The sequence below is a fragment of the Lepidochelys kempii genome, chromosome 21 (assembly GCF_965140265.1).
Source record: "Lepidochelys kempii isolate rLepKem1 chromosome 21, rLepKem1.hap2, whole genome shotgun sequence".
Taxonomy (NCBI): domain Eukaryota; kingdom Metazoa; phylum Chordata; order Testudines; family Cheloniidae; genus Lepidochelys; species Lepidochelys kempii.
In genome coordinates, this window is record NC_133276.1 from 4558625 (window position 1) to 4583316 (window position 24692).

Sequence of the window (24692 nt, forward strand, 5' to 3'; positions counted from 1 at the left end):
CTTTCTGTGCCAGAATGAGAACAAGGAAATTTAATCCAATGTTATACATTTCAACTCAAACTGCCACTGCTGCTTTACTAATCTAGCTGCTTTTGATTGCAGATGGCAGGTCTCCTATTATCCAGGCTTAGTAAATATTGAATTTGTCTTGCGCCTTGGTTTCTGTACGTGCGTGTTGCTTCACAGGTGCAGAACTGATGACTGACCAACATGCAAAACATTAGCCTCCAGGGCTTGTTTTTTAAAAGCAAATTGTGGATGCAAATACATTTTTCTCCATTTAAGATGCTCATATCCAGAGGCATGCGTGCGGGGTACTGGGAACCCTACCGATGTATCAGTCCATTTCTTTCCATGTAAGTCAAATGGCTTTAAATGTATAGAACGAATCTTTCTTTTTTTTTTATCAGCATGGGAATCTGTTCCTTGCCGACCCCAAGCCCAGGATGTTACAAAATAGCTCTTCATACATTATCTGCTTAGTCCAACGATTGGAACAGAGGACTGGGAGTCACAGGACTCCTGGGTTCTATTTCCGGCTCTGCCATTGACTTCCTGTGTGACCCCGGGCAGTTTGCAGCCTCTCTCTGCCTCAGTTTCTCCCTCTGTAAAAGGGATATGTTGTCGCCCTGACATTTTAATGAATATGTTTTTGCTGTTCAGTGTTTTGCTTGTTCCAAGGGGAAGTAACTGTTTCGTGGGTAGGCAGTGTTGTAGCCTTGTTGGTCCCAGGATTTTAGGGAGAGGAAATATTACCTCACCTACCTCGTTTCTGTTTTGTGGGTGAACTCTGTGCGCACACAAGTGTTGGCACCAGGGCTCTTGCCATCTCCTCCCACCCAGCTCTGCCCTGCACTGCTGTTGCAACCATGGCCTACTCTCTTGCAATATAAATGGACTTGGCAGACACCACCCAGCTTGTTCTCACATGTGACCCGAGCTAAGATTTATACTTGGGTCTGCAGAGGTGAAAGGGCTAGCAGCATGGTAACTCCCTGCACCACCCAGCCTGCCTCTTGTCCTCCTAAACCTCCAATCCAGTATTAACAAGCTAAAGTGACAAGCTGGGGCTGGTGCCTCCACTGTCTGAATGAAGCTGCAAAGAACCCTTTCCGCTACTGGCTTCTGATGGGTTCTACGCACCTTGGAGAAACCCTGGTCCCATTGAAGTCAGCAGCAAAACTGCCATTCACTTCACTGCGGCCAGGGTTTTACCCCAAATGTAATCATTCAGATAACATAGAACCTTGGACCACAATTTTGAAAAGTGGCTAGTGATTCTGGGTCTCGGACTTGAGACACCTTTATGGTGTCTGAAGTCGGGATCCACAAAAGGAGACCACTAAAATCACTATGTGATTCTGAAAAATCTCAGCCTTGGTATTCAGAAAGTGGTGGGAGGCTCTTGGGACCCCCTGGTTCCAGTTTGAAGGCAGGCAGTCAGACAAGTCTCTGTCAGGGTTTCACCCTGTAATAAGAATAATGAGAGAGGAAATCGTATTCCCTAGTTGGATAATTACTTAAAGGAGAAATCTGCAATTTCACATTGTCCATTTCAGAAAGTGCTCAGCTATGAAATTTAAAAGCAAACCTCAAATTCCTCTTTCTCTATCAGGGCTTTTTTCCCCCCATCCTGTGCTGCTGTAACAGAGGCTTCTCAGCAAATGAGTTTGGCAGCTACTCAGCCGGCGATGAGGGGAATTGTTCACGCTGGGTGCTAAGAAAAAAGAAACATAACTCACAATATGGAGGAGTTCTGAAATTGCACAAATTATTCTATTTTATACTTTAATTAGTTTGAATTAGCAATGGGAATAGATGCATAAAATGATCCAGTGAAGGATGAAATGGAAAAAGGGATACGGTATAGAGTATCACTTTATTATTATGAAGATTGCGGGAAGAAAATGTAGAAGACACAGAGACCCTTCCCCTACTGAGGTGTCTTCCTCTGAACACAGACATGAGGATTTGTCAGGGATGGGTGGCAAGTCATTTCATGCAGCGCTAGCCATAGACATGCGCTGTGCAAGTGGCAGCTTAGGGCCTTTAAGGTCCTGCCCTGCCTCAAATTGACATCTTGCATCCTTCCTACTTGGTAGCAGTACCAGAGTGGGAGAAAACTACAACCCAGTCTACCACTTGTCTCACCCTGACAACATCTCAGTTCCCTGATCTTGCTTGGACTCCATCCAGTACCAGCTTTGTACTACATGGCTGAAATGTATGGCTAAAAGGAGATTGAAAGGTCTGAAACCAATTCAGATCCATCTGAACTTTTAAAATAAAACTCTAAGCAAACTTCTGTTTTTCTTGAGCTTCTGAAAAGTTCAGCAAAATGTGGTGGATAGGCTGGTTTTGACTCAGTTAAGTCTCGACACTTGCTGGTTCCCATCCAGATTGGAAGGAGAAAAACAAAGCAATAAGCATCATTTCCTGCTGTAATTCTGACATGAAGGACGACAAGAAAATCTAGCCTGATTTCTAGCCTAAATCACTAGGTGAATTTAACCCAGTGTGGCCCTAGGATCCTCCTGCAGAATGAAGTTCTGGGAGGAGAAACAACCCCAACTGACATCCTTCTTCCCCAAAATGGGTTGGGGATTCTGTTCTTTTCAAGTTCTTATACTGCACCATTCCCCATAGTCCTAGGTCTGGAACTATTAAATATTTTCATTAATGACTTGGATAATGGAGTGGAGAGTATGTACATTTTATAAGAAGATGATACCAAGCTGGGAGGAGTTGCAAGCACTTTAGAGGAGAGGATTAGAATTCAAACTAACCATGACAAATTGGAGAATTGGTCTGAAGTCAACCAGATGAAATTCAATGAAGGTGGATGAAAAGTCCTGCACTTTAGGGAAGAAAAAATCAAATGTACAGCTACAAAATGGGGAATAACTGGCTAGGTGGTCGTGCTGCTGAAAAGGATCTGGAGATTATAGTGAATCACACATTGAATGACTTAACAGTGTGATGCAGCTGCAAAAAAGGCTAATGCCATCCTGGGTTGTACTATCAGGAGAGTCGTATTTAAAAAATGGGGTAATTGTCCTTCTCTACTCTGCACTGGTGAGGCCTCGGCTGGTGTGCGGTGTCCAATTCTGGGTGCCACACTTTAGCAAAGATATGGAGAAATTGGAGAGAATCAATTGTTCTCCCTGTCCACTGAAAGTAGGACAAGAAGTAATGGGCTTAATCTGCAGCAAGAGCGCTTTAGGTTAGATATGAGGAAAAACATTCTCACTATAAAATAGTTATAAAGATAGTTAAACTCTGAAATGGGCTTTTAAGGGGGGTTGTGGAGTCCCCATTAGTGGAGGTTTTTAAGAACAGGTTGGACAAACACCTGTCAGGGATGGGTCTCGGTTTACTAGGTGGCTGGACTTGATGACTTCTTGAGGTTCCTTTCGGGCCTACATTTCTATGATTCTGTAGCACATGATTGCCTTCTAGGCATGCATCAAGCAATAGAATGAACATTTGTCCTGTATGAGTCTTTCCTTCTTGAATGAAAGGAGCGAAATTCCCTAACATGATCATTATGTCACTCTGCATAATTGATCTGGGAATGGGGGTACCAAAAGTCACTCCTACTAACATGAATGTGTCTTGTAAGTAACTCCTGCTTGCCCTGATAAGGAAATATCACTCTAACAGAGTGCCGAGGGTAGCAAGAGGACCACAGAGGGGGAATAGGATGCAAAATTTTAAATAGTGACGGTACGAGTAGTTCTAATGTAAGAATACAATTGGAATTCAAAATAAGAGAAACCCTGGACCCTCACCCATTTAGATTATAAACTTTTTGGGAAAGGAAATGTCTCACTATGTGTATATACGGCACCTTGCACTACAGGGCCCTAATCGCAGCTGGGTCTTTTTGTTGCTACTGTAACACACACACACACACACACATACACCCCATAATGGTGAGAATCCAGTTCCAAACAGACTCTTTTTAAGGTTCTGAAATGTTCAGGGGAAAGTTTCTGCAGGCTCCAGCTGGGCAATGAAATCGTTGACAAACCCCAGGGGAGGTGGCTATGGCAGTGTTTGCAGTTGGTACTAAACGTAAATGTTGGAGTTGGTTGGAAAACGGGGGAAAAAATTGTTTGTGACACTGTTTTTTCCCATCAAAACGTATTTTTAATGGAAATTTGCAGATTAGCTCGAGCTAGTGTGCCAGAAATATGTATGTGTATAGAGAAGAGTGTGGGAATTCGGTTATGAGATCTCAAGGGCTTTGGATAGGTAAGCTCAGCTCTGCGTCCAAACCTTTGGAGGTTTCTGTACTTGAAACCCAGAGCCTTTTGACATTCAAACTATATCTGTCCTAGGTTATAAACTCAGTGCAGCCCTGTGTCCAGGTCTCTTCTAAAGCAAGAATCTTTACTCACATAAGGAGTTGCTCGAGCTCAAGCCCCACATTCTCCGACATTCTTCGGTGGCTGTTAGATAACTGGCATATCCGGGCTATCCTGCCGAGGAAAAGCAGCTCCATTAATAATCTTCTATTTATTCTAGAAATTCAGGAATGTGCCAGGTAGACTAAACATTCTGGCTTCCCTTCTCCACCTCGAGGCTTGAGGGAGCAGGGGAGGGGGAAGGCACCATGCCAGTAACAGTAGTGCCCAGTGCTAAGTCAGGGGCTTTGAACCTGCCAAGTTTGTTAGTGTCCAGACAGATCAGGAACACAGTGTTCAGCAGACCTGGAGGGTGAATGTATGATGGGAAGTAGGCAGAGGTCCCTTCGGAATTCCTGTGGGGAGACACCCACATCCCCAGCTCCGAGCATTGGGGTTTTACACTCATTTTATCCTGAACGCTTTGGTGAGGTTCTGTAGTGGTTAGAACAGGATGGCTGGAAGTCAGGACTTCAGTGTTCTGTTCTGGGCTCATGGGGCTGCTCACTTAACCTCTCTGTGTCTCAGTTTATCCCCTGTAAAAGAGAGAGAAAGCTTACCTGATTCATTCTTGTGTTGTGAGACCAAACTCACTCCCCTCTATACGGCGTTGAGATGTGTTGAGATGTGTTTCTGCAAGGTGGTGTAGCTGAGCAAAGGACCGTCAGCCCCATCTAACTACTTAAATCCCTGTCGTATCTGAGTGTCTCATAGTCCCTCATGAATTTATTCTCACAATACCCCTGTGAGGTAGGGAGTGTTACAATATCTGTTTTACAGGTGGGGAATTGAGTCAAATTGCTCAAGGTTACACAGGGAATCTGTGTCAGAGCCAAGAATTCAACCTAGGTCTCCTGAGTCCCAGCCCTGTGCTGTAACCATAAGTCGAACATTCCTATTTGTGTAACTTGTGGAAGGAGTGCACAGCGGTTTCTAGGTCTGGTAAAAATGTCTCATGGAATTTATATCCCTGCTCAGAGGGCCCTGACTCTTTCCCAGCCCACCAGCTTTAAACCAGCCAGCAGCTGGAGACTGGCAGTTCCACCACCTTTTCCAGCTTGGCTTTTCTGCAAAAGCAGAAAGTGGAGCAACCTGATGATTCTATTTTTACTGCAAAACAAAGGTTAAAAGGAAACAAGCACGCGGCGATAAGGGGGGCGGGGGTGCTGTGATGTAGCAGCACAGTCTGGGGAAGACTTGGAAGATGCTGAGTGTGACCAGGCTAAAAGAGACCCCCAGGATTCCTTCCCCTTAGTCATGCTGAGTGAGACTTGGCTTAGAAAGTGCTCTTCACACACACATTTTTTTCTTTTCCTTTCCTTTGCTTTCTCTCTCTGTATCTGTGCTTAGCTGCTGGTTGAGAAAGGAACATACACACGATTTCTCCAGCTGTCATGGCTGTCCCACCCTTATCTATCTTTGGTACTTATATGGCCCCCAGCACCATAATATCTGAGCACCTCACAGTCTTTTAATGTGTCTAGCCACACAGCAGCCCTATGACGTAGGGAAGTCCCATCATTTTACAGATGGGGAAACTCAGGCAGAGAGACGCTAAGTGTCTTGTCCAAGGTCACACAGGAAGTCTGTAGCATAGGAGGAAATTGAACCCAGGTCTCCCAACTCCCAAGCTAATGTTCTAACCATTGGACCACCCTTCCAGTCTTAGCAAAAACATACTGCAGTATTCCACAGTGATGAAGAGCTGTGTTTTGAGGACAGAAGGGAATGTGCGAAGGTTTGTTATGGGGAATAGCTTACAACACCTTGGTCGTGTGTGAGCACGGCCTCCCCAGATGCATAGTCATTTATACACAGCCTTTAAAAATGTGGTTCTTTTTAAAAAATAAACCCTTCATAAACTAGTGATTCCAGCCTACAAAATCACTTTGAAAACATTTAATCTTCAACTAATCCCAAACTGTGCGTCACATATGGAAAGTGCTTCCAGAAATGGTTTCTTTCTCTATCTCCAGTGGAAAGCTTGGGGAGAATTTTTAAACCTTTTTTGAAAAATTTCAAACTTTCCAACTTCCTTTGCACAGGTTAAAAATTCATCAGCTCAGTCCAATTTCAAGTGAGTTGGTACATCTTTCTCCAGTTTTTCTTATTCCCTCTCTCCCATCTAAAGAAGCAAGTGCAGTGAATCACACGCACACAAATAGGAAGCTGGTGTGAAAGGGAATAGAGCGTTGTGCAACTGGCCAGATGCACAAGCACTACAGCTTGTATGTTCTCTTTTCTCTACAACATCTGGAACGGGCCGCTGCCAGGGGCCTGGTACCAGGCTTGACTGAGCAATGTTAGGATCCAGTATGGCAACCCCAATATTTCAAGTGAGATTTTGTATGCATCACTGCTGCCAGGTTGTATCTTTGATTGTAATAGGTTTTGGTTTTTTTTTTAATTAGAGCCTAAACTAAAATAGTTTTTCCAAACCTCCTTGAACTTTAGCTGGAGCCTGGACCCAAACCTCCCCTTGTTTTTCTGTTGAGAAGCCAAAACTCCAATGGGCTGAGGTTTCGCAACATGGGGAATAGACGGCCAGCCCTCTGTGGAGAAAGAGGTGGTTAGGGACTATTTAGAAAAGCTGGACGTGCACAAGTCCATGGGGCCGGACGAGTTGCATCCGAGAGTGCTAAAGGAATTGGCGGCTGTGATTGCAGAGCCATTGGCCATTATTTTTGAAAACTTGTGGTGAACGGGGGAAGTCCCGGATGACTGGAAAAAGGCTAATGTAGTGCCAATCTTTAAAAAAGGGAAGAAGGAGGATCCTGGGAACTACAGGCCAGTCAGCCTCACCTCAGTCCCCGGAAAAATCATGGAGCAGGTCCTCAAAGAATCAATCCTGAAGCACTTACATGAGAGGAAAGTGATTAGGAACAGTCAGCATGGATTCACCAAGGGAAGGTCATGCCTGACTAATCTAATCACCTTCTATGATGAGATTACTGGTTCTGTGGATGAAGGGAAAGCAGTGGATGTATTGTTTCTTGACTTTAGCAAAGCTTTTGACACGGTCTCCCACAGTATTCTTGTCAGCAAGTTAAAGAAGTATGGGCTGGATGAATGCACTATAAGGTGGGTAGAAAGTTGGCTAGATTGTCGGGCTCAACGGGTAGTGATCAATGGCTCCATGTCTAGTTGGCAGCCGGTATCAAGTGGAGTGCCCCAGGGGTCGGCCGGTTTTGTTCAATATCTTCATAAATGATCTGGAGGATGGTGTGGATTGCACTCTCAGCAAATTTGCGGATGATACTAAACTGGAAGGAGTGGTAGATACGCTGGAGGGCAGGGATAGGATACAGAGGGACCTAGACAAATTGGAGGATTGGGCCAAAAGAAATCTGATGAGGTTCAATAAGGATAAGTGCAGGGTCCTGCACTTAGGACGGAAGAACCCAATGCACAGCTACAGACTAGGGACCGAATGGCTAGGCAGCAGTTCTGCGGAAAAGGACCAAGGGGTGACAGTGGATGAGAATCTGGATATGAGTCAGCAGTGTGCCTTTGTTGCCAAGAAGGCCAATGGCATTTTGGGATGTATAAGTAGGGGCATAGCAAGCAGATCGAGGGACGTGATCGTTCCCCTCTATTCGACATTGGTGAGGCCTCATCTGGAGTACTGTGTCCAGTTTTGGGCCCCACACTACAAGAAGGATGTGGATAAATTGGGGACAGTCCAGCGAAGGGCAACAAAAATGATTAGGGGTCTGGAACACATGAGTTATGAGGAGAGGCTGAGGGAACTGGGATTGTTTAGTCTGCAGAAGAGAAGAATGAGGGGGGATTTGATAGCTGCTTTCAACTACCTGAGAGGTGGTTCCAGAGAGGATGGTTCTAGACTATTCTCAGTGGTAGAAGAGGACAGGACAAGGAGTAATGGTCTCAAGTTGCAGTGGGGGAGGTTTAGGTTGGATATTAGGAAAAACTTTTTCACTAGGAGGGTGGTGAAACACTGGAATGCGTTACCTAGGGAGGTGGTGGAATCTCCTTCCTTAGATATTTATAAGGTCAGGCTTGACAAAGCCCTGGCTGGGATGATTTAGTTGGGGATTGGTCCTGCTTTTGAGCAGGGGGTTGGACTAGATGACCTCCTGAGGTCCCTTCCAACCCTGATATTCTATGATTCGCAAAGCCAAAACCTGGCCTTTTTGACCTGTCCCAGCTATATTCAGCACCTTTCATAACTCAGATATTCCAAAGCACTGTGCAGAGCAACAAGATTGTGACACTGGCAGTGCAGTGACTCTTTTAGGCATTGATTCGGACCCTGAGAGCCGGCAGGGTTGATTTGCCATGCTCACAGAGGGCTATGTAATTGGGCAGGGCCACCATCTAAAATCCAATCTTCCTGCCGTGATTGCTCGGCTCTCTTTGTTTGATGGAAATGGGTGATTTCTTTAAATCCAGGAGACAGCAGAGAAAAGATTATGCTTCAGGTTATGGTTATCTTCATACTCTGAGGATTGCCAGCCCAAAAGCGAATTTATCGGGGCACTCAACTGTGGAGGAGTCACTACAAGCATTTCAGAGTATGTTAGGCGGCTCCCAACATAAATGCTGCTTTATACAGTCTTTGTCGAGCAAAATATTACTTTATATTTTTATTACTGACACCAAAGTGCTCCTGTGTGTCTCAAAACAGGAGGTAGGAGATTGTCAGGCCCTAAAGGGAGTCCAAAACACACACAGGCTTTAGGAGCCTGGTCTGGTTTATATGATATTTAAAGGTAATATCAAAGATGTGCCACCAAAGACAATCACACATCCTCTTTCTCTTTGGCTCTTCTTCAGGGTTTGTCTATCCAGTTTCTCTTGCAACACATATTTCCCTGTTCCATGCCCTTCTGTCTGTTAATTAGTATTCATGTTCCCTTCAAATGGAAATCAAGTGAAGTCTTCAGAAAGCTGAAGTGACTTGCATTATTAGCACATCACATGGGCGGGATGGGTGCCTGCTGTTCTGTCATGCATGGCAGTGAAAGATTTGGAGGAGTCCAAATTAGGTTTTCCAAATGAACTGAGATGCTTTGTGAAATAATTGAATTAAAAGAACCGTTCAAAATCCCCAAGAGTAAGTGTCCGGATTCAGAAGTACATATCAGCGCCGAATCAGAAGCCAAGAATGGAACAAACCTCAAACATAGGGGGCAGTGGGAGGAAGATTTAAAAACTTAGATCTGGATACAGTTTTAGTGGGCTTCCTAGCTCTGCTTTATTTGAGCCCTAGGTACTTTACAACATTAAAGACTGTTTGGGGCAGGTGCTGGCTATTTGTTCTGTTTGGACAGGGCCTAGCACTATGGTGCCCTGATCCAGGACTGTGACTGCTAGATGCTACTGCCATACAAATGATTAAATCATAATCATATGAACTACAAAATGGCCAGAGTAAACTATTTGCCCATAAAGCCCTGTTCTACTTACACTAACAAATCAGTGATGCTGGCAATAACAGAAAGCCCTGAGCCAGCCTGCTGCACCCTACCATCTTCCAGTGACTAATGCCCAGAGAAATGGTGTGGTTTGCAGCATGCCTTTGAAATTAGCAAATCCAGTCCCTGGTGGGTCAACCCCCTGGAAGAACACTTGGTGTTGTATACTGTCTCAGTTTGAGCACCACTGCTGATCTAAGATGCAGCAATATGGCGAGCCTTTAGCATTCTCGTTAATGAACGATATTTTCATTTTCTTCTCTACAAAATGCTGGTTGACTGTTTCCTCCCCTCCCCCTCCCTCTGCCTCCACCCCCGCAACTTTAAGGGGTGACTCATAGAAAGGCAACTTGTCCCAGTGTCTTGGGTGATATTAGTATCCTCATAAGAACATGATGATAAATATTTTTATGTGGGGTTAAAAAAATAACTCCTCCTATGTCTGGGACTGTGTGAGAGCAGGCAAACATTCCTACCCACAAAATGAATTCACTTAAACCCCTTCCTTTCAGAAAGGGCTGACCACACAGGAATATCATGCATTTAGAGAAACTGTACTAGAAACATCATTCCTTTGACAGTACAGAGAGGAATGGGCACTCTCCTATCTTTGTTTTGATTTCTCCACATTTAGACCTGTGTTTTAAATGGGCAGGACTCTGTAGGTAGCAGGGAATTTGGAGAAGGTGTCCCCCTGATATATCATTGTGGTATGGGGGATCCGGTTTTGATCCAATATAGAGTTTCGGGTTAGTGTTTCAGCAGAGGATGCAGACATTCCAGAGGAAGCAGACAAAGCCATTACAAACAACATTAAGGTCCTCATCCAGCACAGTACTTAAGCACATGCTTACTTTAGTTGTCCTATTGCTTTACAGAAGTTCAGTGTAACTACAGCCTTGAAGCCCCAAAATCCCACCTGTTCTGTAGGGTGGGTCCCATTGAATCACGTTGAGTTCCTGTTCCACATGGAATTTTAAGGCTCCAGCGCCGTACAGCAATAATACAGTTCAGCAAAGTCCGGGTTCAGTGTCCCTGAAAGGAGAGGTGACAGTGTCATTCCAACCCTAGTTGGTGAATTCATATTTTTTCTTAATGGCCTGAATTAAAGCTGGTTGGGTCCCTAAAACTATAAATTGTTCTGGCTTAGGTCATTTGAAATAGGATCCTTAATGCAACAGAAGTCCAGGTTTTATTTTGTTTTGCACTCAGTGTAATCATATTGATGGCAGCAGTGTAACATTCTTGAATTATGGGTGACCAGAGAGAAAGAAGGCATCTCCTTAGCTCCCTGATGTTATTGTCTCTGGGTTCAGAACGAGATGTGTAGGCTCCAGGCTAGATTGTGTAAATCTCGTTAGAAAGCCATTCCTAGCTAATGAAACCCTGGGAGAGAGGGATTTGGCTTCCCAGCCCTCAGCCTTATAGCAGAGGCTGGGATAAATCCATCTTCGGTTGTGTAAGCTGCTCTCTTCTCTCCCCCATCACATGCTTTTATTTATTGGTGAATCCGAGATGGTGTCATTGTTCTTTGAGATCAGCTTCAGGTCAGTAATTCATCGGGTACACTCCTGAGCAGATTAAAGTGGCAAACAGTTTATTTCTCTTTTAAAACAAAAGACTAGAAAAAAAAAGTCTCACCCGGTCTGATTTTAAAGCATTACTAGCTAACTAAATAAATAAATGAATGAAGTCACATCATGTAAGCCATCACCACAATTCACTTGGTACTATGTATAAATTCAAGGGACCAGAGCCGTTAAGAAAACCATTTGAAACGAAGTATACTAGATAAATGCATCTCATCTTTCATTACCTGTGTAGGCTGCGAATGTGCCTGCTGTAGAATCAGATCCCACTCAAGGTTGCGTTTAGTTGGATCCTACGTTGTTGATAAGCCCTGATTTACCAGCTCCTATTGTGTAAAGTAGGATTGACTGTGGCCTTTGTTTTTCTGAGTCCATTGAGGTGGTAGCTGAAGTTTGTGTGTACATATGTTGCATTGTTGGTCTTATTAATATAATTCATAATGAACAACTATGAACACTTGCTTTCAGATCCAGACCACACACAAAGACATGCTCTCTGTAGATTGCTAGGAAGAGTCAGGGAGCCCAACGTCACAATATCTAAGGGTCATATTGTCATCAAAATAGCTGCAGAGTGGTGTTTTAGCTGATCCTTGTGACATGCTTTCTCTTTCACTTACACAACCCCTACATGAAGGAAATATTGTATTAATCTGCAGGAAGGATTCAACGCACAAGATTATAACTGAGTTATTGGAGCATTTCAGACCATTACTATAGAATGCTGTTGTATTTTTTAATAAGGAAAACTAGTTACATCTAAATATAAGTCTAGAAACTTGTGTGAGTGGCAAATGGTGGTTGGTGGAAGTATAGCTGGTTTTGCTTGCCAGCCATATAAAAAGGAAAAATATATAAGCTTTCCATGTGCCAGAACAAAACTAAATGTGACAGCTCAGATAAAAATCCACTACAGAAAATGCATCCAGGCCCTTCTGGGATAGCAGGGGCTGCTGGAATATTTGCATTGTTTGCATTCTCTTTATCTCCTGTTTGTCCCAGTGAATGCAGGGTATCCTTTGCCTATAATGAAGGCTCTGAAGGTTTTAATACATCTTTTTAAAAACACTAACGAATCTTTCATAATGCTTTACAGTCTCATGTTCTGTAACTGAATGTGTTTTAGTTTGAAAATAACATTTAATGCCACTTTGGATTTCTAATTATTCTTCAATCGGACTTTGAGGACCCTGATGTCTTTGTCATTTCGATATGCACAAAAGATGGCAACATCAGAACAGCCAAACAACAAATTATTTCCATTGCTGATTACTAGGAGTGTGGTGAAATATGAAGACGTGGGGCCAGATTCATTCCTGTCACATTGAAATGTGTGGAGCATTATACCAGCAGCGAATTCATCCCTCAGATTCCCAAGTGTGCTGGGAGAAATTACAGCAGCAGTAACAGAGACGAAAATGAGGCAAGTGTGTCCCTGCCATGTCTGTTGTATAAAGAGCGTTACTTTTGTATGTATGATTGTTCAGGGTAGATTTGTAGTGCTGGTGGAGGGTGCTGCATTGACAGCACCAAAGCATGGCTATAGCATAGCAGGGACCACACTTCTCCAGCAGACTCATCTGTCTATGATGAGTCAGGGAGCCGCCCCCGTTTCTGGGTGATGTAACACAATCTGGTAATTTCAGGGGGATGGGACACCATCCCTGAAGCTCAGTTACTGTTTCATGGGAGCACAGTTAGTGTGCTTCGAGAAGGCAGGAACACAGCCACCAGGCAGACATTTAAAGGCCTTTACTTCATCCCTGTTAGATTTCCTGTATGTTTTTTTTCCTCCACCTCCAGTAAATCAGGTAGGGATCTTTGCTAGGAACAAGACATTCAAATAATGGTCAAGTGGGGAATTCATTAATTTTTATTTTATGTTGGAAAAACCGAAGGAAGTTCCTAACTGGCTAAAAACTTTTCACAGAAATAGTCATAAAGTTTGCCCTTGGCTCCTAGCTTAGTGTGACATGGGCACTGGAAAGAAGTCATCTTGGAGCTTCATGGAAGCTTTCAAAAATCATTTTATCCCTGTCCTTTAGGAGAATAAAAGTGTAAACACAAAGATTTTGAAATTAAGAGGAGCTGCTTTATTATGAATAGCCTTTCATTTACCTATCAGAAATTTTGTGTAACATCTACCAGTATATTAGCAAAGTGCTTATACTACTGCGTCTTTCATCCATATGCCATTTACAAACCAATCTACAAGCTGTACACAAGGATCACTTCCCCCACTACTGAAATGCAGCCACTTCTGGGCTAGGAAGTGACCACACACCAATGCAATTGCACTCATATACTACAGCGATTAGCAATTTTAAAAGCACCTAGATAAACACCTGCTGAGGGCAGGAATGGATGAATAATACTGGATGTAATTGAAACTGAATGGGGAATTTAGGGAGTCGAAATGTAATTATGTGGGTTTTAATGTAGTCCTTGACTCATGATCAGGCTTGAACACATGCTGAAATGCTCTCCTAAATAGAGATGTGGTCTTGAGACACCAGATTGAATACCCCCACCCTCAGGAAAATCTTCAGTGACCACAAGTGTTCACAATCTTGGTTTTCCTCATCTTGATTGCCCTTCCAGCCATGCAGCGCCCCCTAGCCCTAGAGAGTGTTGATGGTGTGGACTGGACTTAGACCTCTTGCTGAATGACCAGCATTGCTGCCTACAATACAGTACCTTGTTGCTCTTCATAGGTCTCCCGTATGCTGATCCAGCTCATGGTGGACAGTAGCCTGAGGAGGTATACTGCACTGTTACTGAAGGAGTGAGCATCAGCAAGATACACAGCTAATGCCCCAGAGAACAATAAGCGTGGAGGTAACCAAGGAAATAGTCTAACAAACAGTAGCCAAGGAAATACCCAGTACTAGGAAGACAAAGGGGCTAGTAAGCTCCAGGGTGCTGTTAATCAAGGGAGAACCAGACCACTGAATTGATGGCACTCAGTAGAAAAGTTGTTCCCATCAGCTAAGAGGTACATTTCCCCTTGTGTCTCAGCTGCTAGGCTGCTTCTCATTTAAGGATGCTCTCCTTTGACTCTGGAAGACAGTATATTTATTGGGAATTGCATTCAAAACAGCTTATAGGACTGGGCTATTCAAGCAAACATTCCGAAACCAAGATTGAAGGAGAATCCTCAAACCCTGTATTAGCAGAGAATGAAATGCAAAGAAGACTCCAAAGATTTGTGCAAGCATGAAGCCAAGGGCAGCAATACAGTGTGCAGTGCTGTGGGACCAGAGCAGACTGCCAAGCCCTTCCATTATGAGAGGAAGCAGTGGATGTTGGTTAGGCTGGGGGGAGGGGGAGGGGCATTGAATTAGGGCCCCAAGGTCCCATACCAGACTTGACCACTGATGCAGTGTGTGACCTTGACCAAGTCATTTAACCTGTCTCTGCCACAGTTTTCCCTTATGTAAAATGGAAATAGCATTTGTCTGCCTCTTCAGAGTGTTTAGGCTTAATCAATAGACCTGGGCAAGTAATGGGAGGACAATTATATTTAAAAATTTCAGTCCTTTCCATTTTTCACAAAATTTTAATTTAAAAATAAAATTGAAATTTGGGAAATACTGACTAGCTCCATGAGTGAGTGTATGTGAATGACTTTAAGGCCTCGGTGCTGTGGGGGTGAAAAGTATCATTACTGCTATAATATCTACTACTATTTCATTAGTGATAACCTTCGTTGTAACCCCTGGCTATAAACAACCCAACCTGTCTTTTCTACCCCATCGAGCTCACAAAGGATGGAGTAGTTTGATCTGAATCTTAGAGCTTTTTGTTTCTAGCGTGACTTCTGGCCAGTCGCCATAATGAAACAGCTAATTAATTTAGAGAATGGGAAGTGAAGCAGAGTTCTTGCCCAAGGTCATAGGGAATTGCTAGGTCTCTGGAGTCCCAGGCTAATGCCCTAACATTGACTCATCCTTCCTCTCATACAATGCCTCATCCGTGGCAACTCCCCCCAAAATGTCCTTCCCCTGTGCTAAAGCAAAAGAAGAAGGAAAGAAGCACGTGGCCCATAAGGTCTCATCCAGCCTTGCAACCTGCAGCCACTTCCCTGATACTGAGTTCAACTGCTTTTATTTTATAAAAATAAAATGGAGAGAATACAAAATTCAGGAACTTCCCTGAATAGTCAACAAGCTAGAAATTTTGATACCATGGAGATGGGCTTTGTATAAGAACCTTGGATAGACTAAGTGAAAGCCAAGTCAAGCCCAGGAAAGAGTTTTTAAGCAATAAGAAAGTTAAAAGTGGAATTGGAGAGGGAATTTCTCAAGGTTTCACCATTATCCTTCTCCTAAGGCTTTGTCTTCACTGCTTTAAAAAAAAAAAAAAAAGGGTGTATTTTTTACCATGGGGTAACTAACACATGGGAGCTATCTCGAGGTAAAAACACAGATAAACTAAGTAAAGTCAAGCCCCAAGTTACAGCACAGTGCTGAGTTAGCCTAGTTTTCCTCATGGTAAAACTAAAGTGTATTATCTTCAGTATGTTACTCCGAGACTTCTTGTTGTTGTTAATTATCATTTGTATTATCATAGCTCCTAGCAGCACCAGCCATAGACACTATACAAACGTAGATCAGAGAGACAGACCCTGCCCCAAAGACCTTACAATCTAGGTATAAAACAAGAGACAACAGAGGAAGACAAGGCCTAAGTTGCTCCAAACAAATGTTACCTTTATTCTGACAGCAAAGACAATGTTGTTGCACTTGGGGTGAAAGAGTGGCAGGTGCCTGTACTATCAAAGTGCTGATGTGCTACTCTATAGAAACGGAGCCCCAAGTTCTCCTGTTACCTTTGTGTGCAACGCAAGCTGAATACACCAAATGCTCAACAGCATTCGGTTTACATTTCCTTTCAATATGGTGTCCTGCAGCATGTCCCAGATGAGATTTCAGTATATCTACATTGAGCTGTTTTCTGTGCAGATATATTGTACTGTAACATTTGTCTCTGGTGTACTGTTGTAATTGAACATCCACTAATCTGGTTCCAAGGGGTACCTGTGTGTGATGACTGCCACAAGGCTATGGTTTTCGCCATTGGAGGGAAAGGCTTACGGTTCATTTTGTGTCAGAATTACAAGGTGTTAGATATCTTAGGAGGGTTCATTTTTCACATTGGTGGTCAGGTTCCTAAATTACTTTTGACAGCTTGATGGGCTGATATACAAATGGGTAGAATGACAGACAGAGGGGCAGAAGATTGACTAGCAAGGACAAAATGAACTAGTTAGAAAACAATACTACAAAGGGTATCTGGACTACAATAGTCTTCCTGCATCAAATGACTGGTGGGTCAATGGTCAGACTACGAACACATTACTAATATGGAGCTGAGATCTTAAAAACTGCATCAGAGATTTCAATGAACAATTGCCATTGAAATTAAATGGAGTTGTGCATCTAGATCCACTGGGCAGCTTTGTAAATTTCTTCCTACATTTCTGTCACACTTATCCTGAAGAACCTTGAAACATTTTAAAGACACTAGAGACAAGGATCATTTCACCACTTCGGAAATACAGCCATCTCTAGAGTTGAACACAGTAGTTGTTTAATGACGCACGAGAGCACAGCCTGACCATTTGGGACAAGAAGTATCTGCAAGGGGAATTTAGATAGCCAGTCTCCGCATTAGAACTGGTCCAGAAGACATGGGCTAACACACAGTCTCCTAGGAGCTGCAATGGCCAAAAGGAATCACTGGGTGGAATTCTCTGGCCTCTGTTATGCAGGAGGTCAGACAAGATGAACACAAGTCCCTTCTAGCTCCAAAATCTATAGTATGCTCAGGACTTCAGTTTTGCAATTCACCTGAGAGTAGCACTTTCAGAAGCATAACACCCTTCAGCACCACCCTGTAGCATTGCTTCTATACTGACTCAGAGGGACAAGTACCATCTAATGTAGCACTTCAGTGCACTGCTTGCCATAGTTTTTCCTAGCACCAGTTCCCCATGGGGAGTTCTGACAGGTCTCAGTCCTGCTCAGCTTGTGAGATGAGTTCCCAGGTGGAGGTGCTGCAGCTGCAGGCCAACTAGGAACAGAGGTAAACAGGATTTGGAAGCTGTTGATTTCCACTAGTACCGTCGTCTGGACAGAGCATCCATTAAGTGATTATGGCAGTAACAAACAAGGTACAGAAGGACAGTGCTGAGGTTGGGTTATTTAAATTATATTCATGTGTGCCAAGGAAACCGACAGAAGGAGCTAATCAAACCTTTTCAGTGTCATTGACACCATGGGAAGTGCCAGACCAGAAAACAAAGCCCACATTGTTGCAGAGCACAGCCTGCCGGTCTCTTCTGGAGAGGCAGATGCAAGGTTCCCTGCTGTGCTCTGCCCACTGCCAGTTAGCCATGTGGGATCCTTTTCAGCATGAGCGGCAGGGCATTTCCTCCTCAGCAATTCTGGGTTTTCATCTGAACAATGGATTTAGACAAAATGTGGCATTTTTGTCTTGGTGTTTGCACCCCTGGAACTTGGTGAGGGAGAGGTGGGTCTCAGCCATACCTCAGGGATGGCTCAAAATCTGTGCTAATGGCATGAAAAAATAATAGTGGAGAATGGAGGATCTTATGGTTAAGGTACTGGAGAACTATGTTTAAGTCCCAGCTCTGACTCAGACTCCACTGTGCAGTCTTGGACAAGTTACATAATCTCTATCTGCCTCAGTTCCTCACCTGTGAAATAGGAATAATTAATGTTTTGTCTGTCTAGTCTGTAAGCTCCATGAGAGGGTGATGGTCTCTTATGTGTGTGAGTGCACAGCACAACTGGGCAGTGATCTCAGTTAAGGTATCTAGGTGCATCTGCAATACAGATAATAGACACCCTCCCCCAATCTTCAGTCCATGACTCATGCCAGTCATGGGTAGCGCATAGCCTCAGTTTCTTACTTAATTATATGAGCCTCCCCATAGCACATGCTACAGTAAGGCATGCAGGGAGTTAATAATTCAGCTGAAGAAAATAACCCACCTGAAGTGAACTCCTGAAGATGCTAGGGGAGCGTGAGGAAGGCTGCCGAGGTCCCTGGCTCCATAGTGAGCTCTCTGCTCTGGCTGCCTCTGATGCATATGCTGCTCATTTTTCATACTCAACTCGGCTGCTGCCTGCGTCTCTTTGCTATCCCTGTTCCTGCCAGTTTTATGAGAGAAGAATAAAGAGGGGAAACAGATAACCGTGGAGGTTCATTTGCCAATTGTCAGGCTGTCGGTGCATCAGAAATAGAGTAATCTGTCTCCTTACCCCACGCCATCTTAGCTGTGCAGGCCTTCTTTCGTTAGCAGTGCTACTTATTTATAGCTCTCCCTAGCTACTCTGTGTTTTGGAGGAGGGTGCCTGCGGGTGTGTCCCTTTTCTCCAGAGCTTGTTTTGCCTTATTTAGTTTGCTCAGCATGTGGGTGGGATGGGAGAAGCTGGTTCTCTTGGACCCGTGATGCTCCAGAGGAGGGAAAATTCCTTCCTTCAACACCACAGGTTGTGATGGATGGATCGATTGTTGGGGGCGGAGCTGGGATGGTCGGGTGGGCCTGCTCTGCAGGTTGTCTCTTTTCCTGTTGCCTGGTAATTAGAGGCTCTCAGAGTGAGGAAGGAGAGGTCACACATGGGGCAGGCCTATTAACCCCATCCCTAGCAAGCTGTCCTGCAGAGAACCATGCCTGCACCAGCTGCTGCCATTCAGGCTTTCACCAGGAGGGCAGCTGAGGGAAAGCAAAGCTCCACTCCTGTCCACACCATCCATTAGACACATGCTGCTCTGCTTCCATTGTCAGTCCTCTTGCTATTCACAGGGGGAAATACAGCAATTGTGAAGCGTAAAGGGCTCTGAGTTGGGGTGTGCAGGTTAGGTTGTTATAAAATAATTACTGTTCTAATTTTATGTGCTTGTTTTCCCCAAACTGAGGGAGTCATTTGGGCCCAATCTCTCCGCTCACCATCCCCTGACCGTAGCCCTGCATCCTCTGCTTTCCCTAGTCTTTACTTTATCTCTTCTTGACTTCCCCTAGGAAAGGTGCACCAGCTCTTTCCACCTTTTCCTAATGTTGCGTGAACTCAAAAGATCCAGAGGTTCAGCTCAGATGACTCTCCAAGTTAGAAATAGGTTCAGACCAGAACACCAGAGCCAACTCTGTGTCTCTAAGAGGTTCTAAACTGAGACACCGGTTCTGGACCTCTCAAGTTGCATGGAGATTTGGGGAGGTTTGGTTCTCTGCCCAAACTCCCCAGATCAAGCCCATCACTCTGACCTGAACTAACTCAATAGCTTGAGACTGCAAATGTGGCCTGGAAATCGCTCTGGAACAGGCTCTTTCATGAGAGTCCTCCTCTATCCTCAGAGACTAACCAATTTATTTGAGCATAAGCTTTCGTGAGCTACAGCTCATTTCAAGACAGCAGACTGGACTTCTACATAGAGTGCTTCCGCCGACGTGCACGGGCTGAAATTGTGGAAAAGCAGCATCACTTGCCCCACAACCTCAGCCATGCGGAACACAATGCCATCCACAGCCTCAGAAACAACTCTGACATCATAATCAAAAAGGCTGACAAAGGAGGTGCTGTTGTCATCATGAATAGGTCGGAATATGAACAAGAGGCTGCTCGGCAGCTCTCCAACACCACTTTCTACAAGCCATTACCCTCTGATCCCACTGAGAGTTACCAAAAGAAACTACAGCATTTGCTCAAGAAACTCCCTGAAAAAGCACAAGATCAAATCCGCACAGACACACCCCTGGAACCCCGACCTGGGATATTCTATCTACTACCCAAGATCCATAAACCTGGAAATTCTGGGTGCCCCATCATCTCAGGCATTGGCACCCTGACAGCAGGATTGTCTGGCTATGTAGACTCCCTCCTCAGGCCCTACGCTACCAGCACTCCCAGCTACCTTCGAGACACCACTGACTTCCTGAGGAAACTACAATCCACAGGTGATCTTCCTGGTAACGCCATCCTGGCCACTATGGATGTAGAAGCCCTCTACACCAACAGTCCACACAAAGATGGACTACAAGCCATCAAGAACATATCCCCGATAATGTCACGGCTAACCTGGTGGCTGAACGTTGTGACTTTGTCCTTACCCATAACTATTTTACATTTGGGGACAATGTATACCTTAAAATCAGCGGCACTGCTATGGGTACCCGCATGGCCCCACAGTATGCCAACATTTTTAGAGCAACGCTTCCTCAGCTCTCGTCCCCTAACGCCCCTACTCTACTTGCGCTATATTGATGACATCTTCAACATCTGGACCCATGGAAAAGAAGCCCTTGAGGAATTCCACCATGATTTCAACAATTTCCATCCCACCATCAAACTCAGCCTGGTCCAGTCCACACAAGAGATCCACTTCCTGGACACTACAGTGCTAATAAACGATGGTCACATAAACACCACCCTATACCGGAAACCTACTGACCGCTATTCCTACCTGCATGCCTCCAGCTTTCACCCTGAGCACACCACACGATCCATTGTCTACAGCCAAGCTCTGCGATACAACCACATCTGCTCCAACCCTTCAGACAGAGACAAACACCTACAAGATCTCTGTCAAGCTCAGACGTTCTTGTTAAACCCTGGATTTGTACTGGAAATGACCCACCTTGATTATCATACACACTGTAAGGAGAGTGAAAACCTTTTGTAGTGATAAACACCCATTTTTTCATGGTTTGTGTGTATAAAAACTTCTTCTGTATTTTCCACAGTATGCATCCGATGAAGTGAGCTGTAGCTCACGAAAGCTTGTGCTCAAATAAATTGGTTAGTCTCTAAGGTGCCACAAGTACTCCTTTTCTTTTTGCGAATACAGACTAACACGGCTGTTACTCTGAAACTCCTCTATCCTGTTTCCAATCTGTGTGGAAATTTAATCTTCTTGATTCTGATTCAGTTTGAATCAGTTTGCTCATTCTTAGTTCTACCCCTCACCAGTTTATCTTGGAGCTTTCATTTCTTCCCTTGCCCTAGTCCCACTAAATCTCTATAGCTGTGACCACTTTCCTTCAGTCTGGAGGTCAGGAAAGGCGGTCCCTCCCAATGCTGCTGCCGCCACTGGAACACACTGAGATGCATGTAGATGCTCCTCAGCATTGCAGTGACACAGACCTGTCCTATGGCTCTGTCTTCTCACTGAAAGTGCCACCATTTTGGTTTTGTGTCAAGATGGCGACATGGCTGAAGTCAAAGGTGTGGTGTTAGTGAATGTCTAGGGAAGGCTCTAGGGGGTATACAGCAAGGAGTTGAGAGTCTGGTTAAACAGGAAACAAAGACAGTATTGCATTCACCCCAACCATGTGGTGCTGGGTCTCTGCAGTCTCTACACGGTGTCAGAATGGGATTGAATATAAAACTGCCAGAAGAAGGACTTTGACAGGTGACATAAAGACGCAAATCCTTGAGAATACTGAATCCAGGAGATCACGTTTGGGTGAAAAGGAGTGTCAAGAAAAGTAGACAACGTAGGGATATGCCAGGACACCTCAATCCCTACTTGGTTAGGGTGCCAGCAGGAATCATCCATTGGAACCGGTGTCGTTGTGTCACCGGGTGGACCTCTAATACGCCCTAATTGCTACCTGAGATTGCATCTGTCATAAATATAAAGGGAAGGGTAAACACCTTTAAAATCCCTCCTGGCCAGAGGAAAAACCCTTTCACCTGTAAAGGGTTAAGAAGCTGGGGTAACCTCGCTGGCACCTGACCAAAATGACCAATGAGGAGACAAGATACTTTCAAAGCTGGAGGGGGGGAGAAACAAAGGCTCTCTCTGTCTGTGTGATGCTTTTGCCGGGAACAGAAAAGGAATGGAGTCTTAGAACTTAGTAAGTAATCTAGCTAGATCTACATTAGATTCTGTTTTGTTTAAATGGCTGAGAAAATAAGCTGTGCTTAATGGAATGTATATTCCTGTTTTTGTGTCTTTTTGTAACTTAAGGTTTTGCCTAGAGGGATTCTTTATGTTTTGAATCTGATTACCCTGTAAGGTATTTACCATCCTGATTTTACAGAGGTGATTGTTTTACTTTTTTTTCTTCAATTAAAATTCTTCTTTTAAGAACCTGATTGCTTTTTCATTGTTCTTAAGATCCAAGGGTTTGGGTCCGTGTTCACCTATGCAAATTGGTGAGGATTTTTATCAAATGTTCTCCAGGAAGGGAGGTGTAGGGTTTGGGGAGGATTTGGGGGGGAAAGACGTTTCCAAGCAGGCTCTTTCCCTGTTATATATTTGTTAGACGCTTAGTGGTGGCAGCAATAAAGTCCAAGGGCAAAAGGTAAAATAGTTTGTACCTTGGGGAAGTTTTAACCTAAGCTGGTAAAAATAAGCTTAGGGGGTTTTCATGCAGATCCCCACATCTGTACCCTAGAGTTCAGATTGGGGGAGGAACCTTGACAGCATCTGTGAACAACACTCTAGCTCTCCACATAGAACTGCCGGTATGTCCTTCAGATCCTCTTGTGGCAAAGAGAGATGCAACCAGAGAAAGTCAGCCTTCTTCATTCCTAGAGGATTACATAAAACGCTGACAGGTTTCAGAGGGGTAGCCGTGTTAGTCTGTATCAGCAAACCCAAAAAGGAGTCCTTGTGGCACCTCAGAAACTAACAAATTTATTTGGGCATAATCTTTCATGGGCTAGAACCCAGTAAAACGCTGAGAATTCAAGCAAGTCAGAGGATTAGGAGCTTAATGTCTTAAAAGGACAGAATAAATCCGTGACATAAGGGCTGAAGGTTCAGGCAGGGCACCCTGTCCTTCCTAGAGCTGTTTGTTCTTCTTTTGTGTTGCTGTTTCATTCCTGCGAGGAGGTGGTGGTGGTGAATGTGAAGTCTGGATGAAGGTTTTATCACTCTCCCCTTCTCAGAAAGTGAGATGTTGTGCTGTGTGATTGTGTGGAGCAGCCCCTAGAGGGCATCGAGCAAGGACGTAGGAGTCTGTGTACACACGAAGAAAGACCATCTTGCTTTCACCCCAACCATGGCCTGCTGGCTCTCTGCAATCTGTACAGAAGGAGCTTGGTGATGGCTAGCAGGAGGCCCTGTGAATTCAACAAAAATCTCAGCTTCTAACTCCCCCTATTGCCAGCTACACAAGCCCTCTGTGAAACACTGGGTCTCCTCCAGGCTTTGCCATAGCCCCAGGATTGCTCTGATTCTGGATCTCCGATGTGGCAACAGTGCTTGAGGAAAGGCAGGTACAGATCCCCTAACCTGACTGGCCACAAGTGAGCCCGCAGCTGAATCCCTTGACCAGCCCTTCCATGGCTCTGGCTGCTGTTTGTGCTTTTATTTAGGCCAGTCGGAGGCCTTCGTCTGTCCTTTCCCCTGGTTCCCAGAGGCACTTCCAAACCTCAAGCACCAATATTTGCTTTGCGGTGTGCAAGAGAAGAGGACGAGAGAGAGTTTCAAGTGCTGACTTGCTGGTGGGATCAAGAATTGAAGTCAAGTTCTGGGAGGTTGGGAGTGTTTTTGGGAGAAGGTCTGATGGCTAAAACCACCGTGTTGTGACTTGTGGAATGGTCAGACCCACTGAAAACCTTAATTGTGTGTTTAAAATAAACCACAGGCGAGCACGACTTCTCCTGCCTTCACTTTGGCAAGTTGCCCTGGTTTCAAGAGCTCCTATCCCTCAGCTGGTGGTTGGCCAGTCAGGAGTCACCCTCGTGTTTAGGAAAGGGAAGTTAAAAGCCTGTCGTGTAAACTGGCCCGCTGTCTGCACAGACGTCGCTCTTGGTATAAATCTGCTGTGGCGAGTGATTTAACCTTCATTTATTAATTATTTTTTTATTTCATTATATAAGATTTATACAAGTACAGTATTGGAAAGGTCACCTGTCGCCTGCGCTGCTTCTTCCCTTTTTACTTGTCTGCTTTAACAATTGTTTCCAGATGGGAAAGCACAAGGACTGGGCTTGTTGCCTGTCTGGAAAGTTAATTTATATTTAAAAAGTACATACATTCCCTTCCCCTCCCCCATCAGCACTTAATGAAACCTTGGTACTTCATTGTATTTAAAATCAAGCGACTGGGAGTTCTGTTCAACCAATTCTTGTTCATTTCCCCAATGGGACACATCCTGGCTGGGGAAAATGAGTTTGATTACTAAAGATCAGTTTGGTACCATATAATAGGCCTTGTCTCTAATGGCTGGAGCACAGTTCTGGGACTCAGGACTTGAATTCCATTCCTAGCTCTGCCAC

At 44.4% G+C, this 24692-nt stretch overlaps 1 protein-coding gene across 4 annotated transcripts in view; it reads left to right on the forward strand.

Annotated features, from left to right (window-relative positions):
• Window positions 1–24692, forward strand: part of PLXNA2 (plexin A2) — a 320304-nt gene that overhangs the window by 158354 nt on the left and 137258 nt on the right. The window contains exon 5 of one of the 4 annotated variants that reach the window (XR_012155791.1): window positions 12713–12859. The exons of the other annotated variants lie outside the window; for them this stretch is intronic. The gene's annotated coding sequence lies outside the window, so the exon portion shown is untranslated. The remainder of the gene's footprint in view (window positions 1–12712; window positions 12860–24692) is intronic. 4 annotated transcript variants of the gene reach the window in all.